The 8,677-nt window shown below is 35.3% G+C and overlaps 1 long non-coding RNA gene across 1 annotated transcript in view; it reads left to right on the top strand.

Annotated features, from left to right (window-relative positions):
• The window catches only part of LOC128247680 (uncharacterized), a 62,832-nt gene extending 54,944 nt beyond the window's left edge, over positions 1-7,888 (top strand). Inside the window, exon 5 of the long non-coding RNA XR_008264043.1 lies at positions 6,949-7,888. This is a non-coding gene — a long non-coding RNA (uncharacterized LOC128247680). The remainder of the gene's footprint in view (positions 1-6,948) is intronic.
• The last annotated feature ends 789 nt before the right edge of the window (positions 7,889-8,677 follow it).

The following is an 8,677-nucleotide window of genomic DNA, read 5'->3' as shown; positions in this document are numbered from 1 at the left end:
CATTTTGAATATTCTTTGAAAACATGGGAGCGCTTAGAAGAATTAGTGATGGATTTGGTAAATTTACTGTTTCAAACTAACCAAAAGGAACCTAATTGGAAAATATCTAAAAAAGCCAACTTATTAAAAAAGACAAAAGTAGCATAGAATTGTAATTTTTAATGCAACAAACACGCACACGGTTTTGTTTTTTCCTCTCTCCTACACTCACTCCCATTGTCGAATGAGTTATTTTTTTCCGTTAATTTGGAACAAAAACTTCTTTAAAATTTTATTGACGTTCTCATCTGATGACCTATAAGTCTAAATAATAAAATTTCCGGTGGCACTCTCAGCAGCAATCACATTGGCCTCGTTACTGTAAAAACGGCGTCGAACACACGCCAACATCATTACATTTAGAAAACGAGCGCGTGAATATATTGAAATGCGGATGATGAATTTTGGAACCTTCCTGTTTCAAATTAACTGAAAGGAACTCATACAAAAATAAATAAAACTTTCTAAAAAATATATATATATATAAAACTAGAAACTTATGTTTTTCTATGTAACTGAAACTCATTCATAACCTTGTATGCATGTGTATGCATGAAAATGAAATACACACACATACGATCGTACATCATGTTATACATTTCGTAGCTTCTGGTTACTGAACAAAGTTCGTGCTATTTAACACATCGAAGAAAAGCGAATGTTGATCCAAAGAGAAAACCCATTGAAACCTTGTCTTGAAACGAAAAATATAAAAAGTAAAGGAAAGACTGTTGTGCAAAAATAAAAAAAATAAAAATAATAATTATAATAATAAAAGGAAGAAAGAAAGGCAAGAAAAAGTAAGAAAGAAAGAGAACTTGCATATAGTTGTTTTAAGCATGTAGCTTTGAATAATAGTTTCAAAATGTCAGTTGAGATGGGTAAACATTCAATGTTGTATCTGCATTATATAACAATACATACGTCGGTACCGTCTGCTATGTTTCTTAAGGCAGTCACATTTAGTTGACGGTAAGATACTTCATGAAATATTTCATATAGTTTTATTCCTTTTAATTTATTTATCCGTGTGTTGTTCGTTCTATATGTTTTGTTTGTTATTGGTTTCAACATAATTATATACATATTCAAAAGATAACGCTAATTAAATGTTGCTTTTTTGTAAATATGTACGTGGTTTTCATTTTTTTCTTTGGTTTTCTATCACCATATTTTGCTTTCTCAAAACATTTCCAGTTCTATTTAAATTACTATTGAACAATTGTCTCTTGAATGATTAAAAAAACAATATATTTTTTTGTTTGTTTGTTTCCTAGAGGACTCATTAAACCTTTAACAATAATGATACATTGATTTTATTTTCTACACACAAATCTATTTCTTTTGTGTAATTTTAATGGAAAATAAACCAATGCATTGTTTTCCTTGTGTGTCTTCTTAACAAGTTAATTGAAATCTCTAATTGTTGGTAATCAATTTACGCATTTTCTGATTCAGAAGCAAATACACAGCTGGCCAAGTTGACAAGACTTTAGGCTACCAACCAAAGCTTTTACAGTTTGAGATGTCAAAAGTACTTCTACAAAATCATTTACAGCTAAATTACTCCAAGCCACACCTCAGTGTCAAAGATCTAACACATATAATTATTTAGCTTGCTAGAAATAGCAGCAAGGCACCCTCAATTGAAGAATAGCAAATTCACGAGAGAGCGTATATTTGGCGCTTAATCTTATTAGAAATAACAGTCAAATCTCGTCTAAATTTCATTCTATTTTATTTAATTTTGGAAAGATACCTAACAAACTATATATGTCGTGACTCAAACCGCTACAAATAGCAGCCAATCTCCATTAGATTATAGTTTATTGCCATAAAAATTCAAACAATATGTATGGATCGTACACAGCGTCTGTGAAAACACTCAACACTCTAGAAAAATCAGCTGATCTCCTTCAAATCATAGTCTACTTTACTAGAACGGAAAACACATTATCTAGTGTTTTACTTTAATATTTTATGACACAGTAAGCTAGAATTTAAGTGTGATGGGACTGTTATTTCTAGTTAATAAACCATCATGTATATAATCCATTATCGGCCCCCATGTCCTTCTAATTCAAAAGTAGACGGTCATTTGTGGAGAACAGCTGCTTTTTCTTATGTGTGGAGTTACCTCATAGATGCCATATACGATTCATGTCGCTAACATCTTGTCTATTTTTCTAAGTACACAAAACTGGAAAACTAGACTAGATGTTAGCAACTGGAAGGATTTGGTTAGATGTGAGAGCGTAGCTGAACAACATTGTTCACGTTTTCATTGGACCAGTGTAAGTGTGTGATGCACCTCTCTATTCTCGCCCAAAATTTTTATTGCCATAAAATAATTCGGCGCAGATGACATGTATCTTGGTATGGTATGAAATAAAGTTACGACAAGCATTTTGGTTGAGCGCTATCACCACAGTAGTGAAACAGGTTTGTCTCTAGTCATTCTCATCGTTTCTTCTTGTCACCGAGTTTGTGAAGCATACAGCCATAAATGTGCCAACTGCCGGAAACAGTACACTGAAGATAGATGCCTAACGGATCAGGACCTGGCCGATAATATTGCGCTCCTGGAAGTGCAGAAGAGTTAGGTTCAGTGCTCCAGTAAATGACAAACAGAGTGTCTGAAGAAGTGACAGAGTAGATCTGAGGATGGGATTTACGGAAAGCAGGGGGATGCAGGCCATGGACAAGGGGAGATGCAAATCCTTGTGAATCAAAAACCCGTTGAAAACGTGTGTGTGTGTGTGTGTGGGTGTGTGTGTGTGTGTGTGTGTGTGTGTGAGTGTATATAGCCATATGTGTGTATACCCATATGTATGTGCGTGTTTATGTGCGTGTGTGCGTCTATCTGTCTGTTTGCCATAGTCTTCTATCTAATTTACAGGATAATTTACTCTAATAGACCTCACAGTGGAAAACCACGCTCATGTAGACACCATCGTTATGAAGCATCATGCGATTCTAACTTATTGCAAGAGCTGTGCTGTGTCAATAACCAATGTATTTTAACTCTCTGTTACGCCGAGCCGACAAGGAATGACCCAAACAGACGGATAACTTGCTAGAAATAAAACTCAATCTAATGCACATCATAACTCACACTACCTTAAAATAAAAGAGTACACTCTCGATAAAAGCGCCAGAACACAAACGGGCGTGATAGTCATGAGTGAAAAACTCTAATTATATGTTTGCTCTAATTATGTTGACTTGAGATTGAACAACAATAATTATGAAGACCTAATCCATTTTAACATCACTACCTGGCAATTGGGTCGTTGCTATGATTTAGAAACACGGAATGATTTAGGAGTATTAAGCTTTTAAATCCTAATCCTGAATTAATGAGATATAAGAGGTTAAGCCCCATCTTTGCGTACTTATGTAGTTATGAATAAATGTCCAATAAATGATAAGAAACAGTTAAAAAATAATGATTATTGTTTCTGATTTTTTAGACACAAGGCCAGCAATTCATAAGGCTTTTTACCTGAAATTGTGTGATAAGCTACAAAAGCCAAACACACAATTCCACCTCATCATGTTGATAATCAAGAAAACGGTTTGGAAGCATGAATATCGAAAATACTAGGAGAAAGTAATTTCTTCTAGTATACTATTAATATTTATCATACCGACTTCAAAAATCGAATAGTAAATATCTTTAGTTATCCAATAACATTGGCAGCTTTTACAACACTACGACTGAGCATTAAAGCAGCTACACAACAACTTAAATGTCGACCAGATATATTTCGACTTTGCAAAACTCTTTGATTAAAACAAACATGGAATAATATGTCACAAGATGTGTGATCTTAGCGTTACCGGGAAGTTTGGAGAGAGGCCGCACGACCTTTAAAAAGACAGAAGCCAAGAATTGGTGGCAAATTGATCCACTTCTAATTAAACACAGACAGTGATTGATGTTCTACTCGGCACTTTCTAAGGGCCACTGTTATTCATAATGTAATGATGTATGTTTCCAGGTTCATATTACAAAGTTGACAATAAAATGCAGGCGACTGGCTGTATGGATGCTTAGAACTATCAGAACGAGAAAACAGGAAACCATGATGGTTCTCTGGAGGACATATATCCTCAGCTGCTTAGACTACTGCTCCCAGCTATGACCACCAAACAGTGTAAAATTGACGGCAGAACTCGAAACAATCCAGCGAAGATACACATAGTAAGTAGATCGTTGCAATGCGACATGTCTGCTATTTAGAAACGCTGGAAAAGTTAAGACTCTACTCCCTAAAACAAAGGCAGGAAAGACATACTTTGATATGCATCTGAAAATTCCTGGAAAGGCTTGTAACGTACTTTGGAATTGAAAGTTACACAAACAGCAGAACGGGGTACCAGTGCCAGAGATCCCAGCATCGTCATCAAGATACAGAACCATATATTGCAACAACTTGGGTGTTAAGGGCTCACTGCTCGTCAGTATCCCCCAAAAGCCGGAGAGACTTGCATGGGGTGGATGTAGGTTTCTCCAACCCAAAACTGGATTTCCTTCCGTCCAGAGTTCTTGATGAGCATTCCTCGCAACAAAAAGCACAGATGAGGGTAGCAGCTTCAAACTTCCTCATCCACCAAATGCTACATATCAAGTAATGAAGGTCTAACAAAGATAATAGCGGTGCCCCAGCATGGCAGCTGCTCTCAAGCTGAAGCTAGTTAAAGAGTATATGACATATTATCTTATATTTATATAGATAAAGATATATTTAACATTAACGCAAATTCCTTCTCCTTGTTCTCTCTCTCCCTTTTCTTCTCTCTTTCGAAATTGACAACACTGCACTGGGATAGGGGACGTAGAGGAAACCTCTCATACCGCTCTTTTCACCGGAAATTGAAAAAAGTCTGAACTTCTAGTTAGTAATCTCTGCTCACAGAAAACGAAAATGACATGTTACTAGTACCATTAAGTATAGAACGAGGATGGTTAGAATAGTTCTTGGATGTAAGAATATTTGTATCATCTTTTTCTTTTATCTTACAATATTATTATACTATAAAGATGTCAAGTGTATTTTCATTTCTTACACGGCAATTGGTTGATGTTCCCCGGCAGATTCAGAATTCCGTCGTTGTTGTTTAGCCTGTATTTTAGCCGTGATTGAGATGATTAAATGTGACTCAGCCATTATTTCACGTTCTGCTCTCAGGAATGACATATTTGGTGCTGCAATATTATTTCCAAAGCCTTTCCTGCTTTTTACAATAGTAGGGTGTGATTTGAGTGAGTTCTAGCTACTATTTCTAACAACTTCAATGCTCACGTAATAAATAATCTTTTTACCTGAAATTGTGTGATAAGCTACAAAAGCTAAACACACAATTTCACCTCATCATATTTAATGCTTATTGTGAACTTGATAATCAAGGAAACTAATGTTTGGGAACATAAATCTCAACATTGACTTCCTTCTAGTATATTATTAGTATTTATCTTACCGACTTCAGGAAGTCGAATAGCAAATATCTTTAGTGTGATTTGAACTAGCAATCCAGACAAATGAAAGACAGTACTAGAACGAGGCTCTTAGTCTGAATCAGTCCGATCCGGTCTGGTGCACCACTATTTCTGTCAACTTACCGCCATAAAATTATAAATAATATTTTTATTTAGATTCTAGTTGAGTAACACGATTGATTTCAACATTTGTTCAGACTGCTGATTAAAATAACATTAGTAACTGTACTTTAGTTTTAAACAAACACGCTCAATAAGATGATGACTAATGCATTAATAATTTACTGCCTTAACATCATTATCCACGCCACCACTGTCGCTATCATCATCATTATTGCTTTTGTCACTTCCATCATTACTCTTGTCATTATCTATCACCCATCTGCTTACCAATTTTGAATCGGAACTCTATAACAAAGAATCATATAGATTATCTTTAGAAATTCATCATGTCCATTTTGACAGTATTCTATGAAGATATTCTTAGTTAGTAAACACAGATGCAGAAATTTATTGATGTCATTGCTAAATATATTTGGCAGCAAGAAACTGCATATGTATTTAGATCCATTTTCAAAGGTTCTAAAACTTAGCATCAAACGAATTTGGAAGATAGATGAAAATTGATCACTATGCATAATTAAATTTGTTCTGAGGTTGGCAAAAGTTTTTCTATTTGTGTTCAGGTTATAAGGCAATGAACGATGACGAAGAAAATTCTTTATGACATAAATTGTCCGTATAAAACAACCATATATCAGATAATTTATTAGTAATGGGAAAATGAGTTGGCAAAACTTTTCCTTTTATATTTTGTAATCTGCATTACATAAGGTAACAATATCTTTAAATAAGAGGTAAACTAAAGGCAATCTAAAGTTAAAAATTCAGAAACCTGTTTCAATTCTTGTTTCAACACGTTTTATTTATTTCTTGATCATAATGTTTTTCAAAATTGAAAATATGTCTATTGATTTGAATAGCAAACACCAGAACCAAGTGTCAAACGTCTCTGAAATCACTGCCCATTATCTACTATAATAAAAACAGAAGTCCATAATCTATACTTGAACAACAATACTGGATTGTCAGAACTCATTTCTTTATATATTTGATCGGTCGGGAAGACTACTTTCTCAATTAGACCTACATAATGCTTTTTAATTTTGATACAAGGCCAATAATTTTGAGGGTAGGAAGCAAGTCGATTATATAATCTCCGCCGTACTAGACTGGTTCTTATTTAATCAACACCGAAATAATGAAAGGTAAAATCGATCTTGCGAGAATTTGAGCCTAGAACGTAAAGAGCAGGACGAAATGCTGCTACAGCAATCGCTGAACTGTTTGTTCATTATTTTCCTATATAACATATAAAGATTAATTGTATGTTTTTTATTCTACAGCTTTGAAAATGAGCAGCGACAAAACAAATTATTGACGTGGAAGGTCCAAAGAAACGTGTAGCACAAAACGGGTTCAAACATTTCAAGGAAGAAGACACCAACTCTGAAAACACACCAAAGAAGATGAAGCCTTGTTTGAAATGGTTGAACAACAGCCAAGCACAACCACACGCACATTGTTGGTAGATCTTGGTCTTTCACAAAGCACCATCAATCCATAGCCATAAACTCGGCCTTGCGGACAGAGGCTGTCAAAAAGCTCCTCAGGAACAAACCTATGACCAGGATCAACGACGTGTGAGCACTTGCAAAAAAATGCTTGCAAATCCTCGAAGTGCCCGTTTTTTTGGCGTCTAATTGTAACTGGAAAGAAAAAAATGGATCTAATTTCACAATAAAAGAATTCAGTGGTTTCGTTCCAGACAGGTTATCAAACAAACAATGTCAGGTTGAACAGTAGGTCATCTGTATTTGGCGGAATTTCGAAGGGTTGTTGCCATTTGAGTTTGTCCCATATGGTGATGCTGTGAACGCTCACTTTTATTCTCAACGACTGCAGCGAGTATATGATGCTTTGAAAGCTCATTACATGGCATTGGTGAATCGAAGATGCGCACTCCCACTGCATGACGTCGACACAGCACACACTGCTAATGTTACTAAGTGCAAACTTGGAGAAATTGAGGGCCTAGAATTGCTGCCTCACCTTGCCTATGTTCAGACGTTTCTCCAACAGATTACAACTTTTCCGTGCTATGGCTCATTTCCGTGCTATGGCTCATTTCCTGCACGGCCTATTGTTCATCAATGTGGATGAGGATGAAAACAGGCGCAGGGGATCTTTTGTCTCTAAACCGGCCAAATAATATAAGCGTGGAATTGAGCTTCTGGGACAACGGAGGCAACAGACAATATAATATGATGGTATACATTGTGATAAATAAAGGCTTCTCATATGCAATTACTTTGAACTATTTATTAAAGCTCGAATTACGAAAAACATTTTTGACCAACCTGATACGTATAGACAGACACTCCACCCACACATAAACACTCACACACATATACACAAATGCAGACTTTATATTTTTATGTTCTGTTATCTAATGGTCCAATAAAAAGCCATAAAAATAAGTACCAAAGTGACAAATACAGAGTAATGCGGTTGATATGATCAAATGGTCAGTATGATTCTTGTCCGTTGATGGAGACTAGTTAAAAAAAAGCACACACCTTTTATTATGGCTAGTCTGGATAAGAATGCTAGCATTAATGATGTTTCATATCTTCCTAAATTAGTGGTAATTTACTGGATTTCTAGCCTGAATTTAAAGTGTTGTCTGTTGACGATTCCCAAAGGCAATGTTAGAACATGAGTGGATGAAGTATACCATTTATTAATAGAAACGGTACCTCAGCTGCACTTCCATCTAACAATTTTCTTCTATAAGTAATTAGTTGACCTGTGGTTTTGTAGAAAGCTATTATACAAAATTGCCCCGCAATACGATTCAATCACAGACCGTCTAATTACGAATGAAACATCTCAAGCACACACAGTCATGCGGCAACCATGTATGATTGTCAAAATTAACTATGATATTTTGAATAATTTAAAAAAAACTTTACTGTCGTCATTTGAAAGAGAAAAAATAGGAAATCTCATTCCATCCGAAGAGCATTCCCCAATGTCAATTTCAAAAGTGAATTTTTTTACTTTAATTTTTCG

This window comes from Octopus bimaculoides, chromosome 4 (genome assembly GCF_001194135.2).
Source record: "Octopus bimaculoides isolate UCB-OBI-ISO-001 chromosome 4, ASM119413v2, whole genome shotgun sequence".
Classification (NCBI taxonomy): domain Eukaryota; kingdom Metazoa; phylum Mollusca; class Cephalopoda; order Octopoda; family Octopodidae; genus Octopus; species Octopus bimaculoides.
This window is presented reverse-complemented; position numbering and strand designations above follow the sequence as displayed.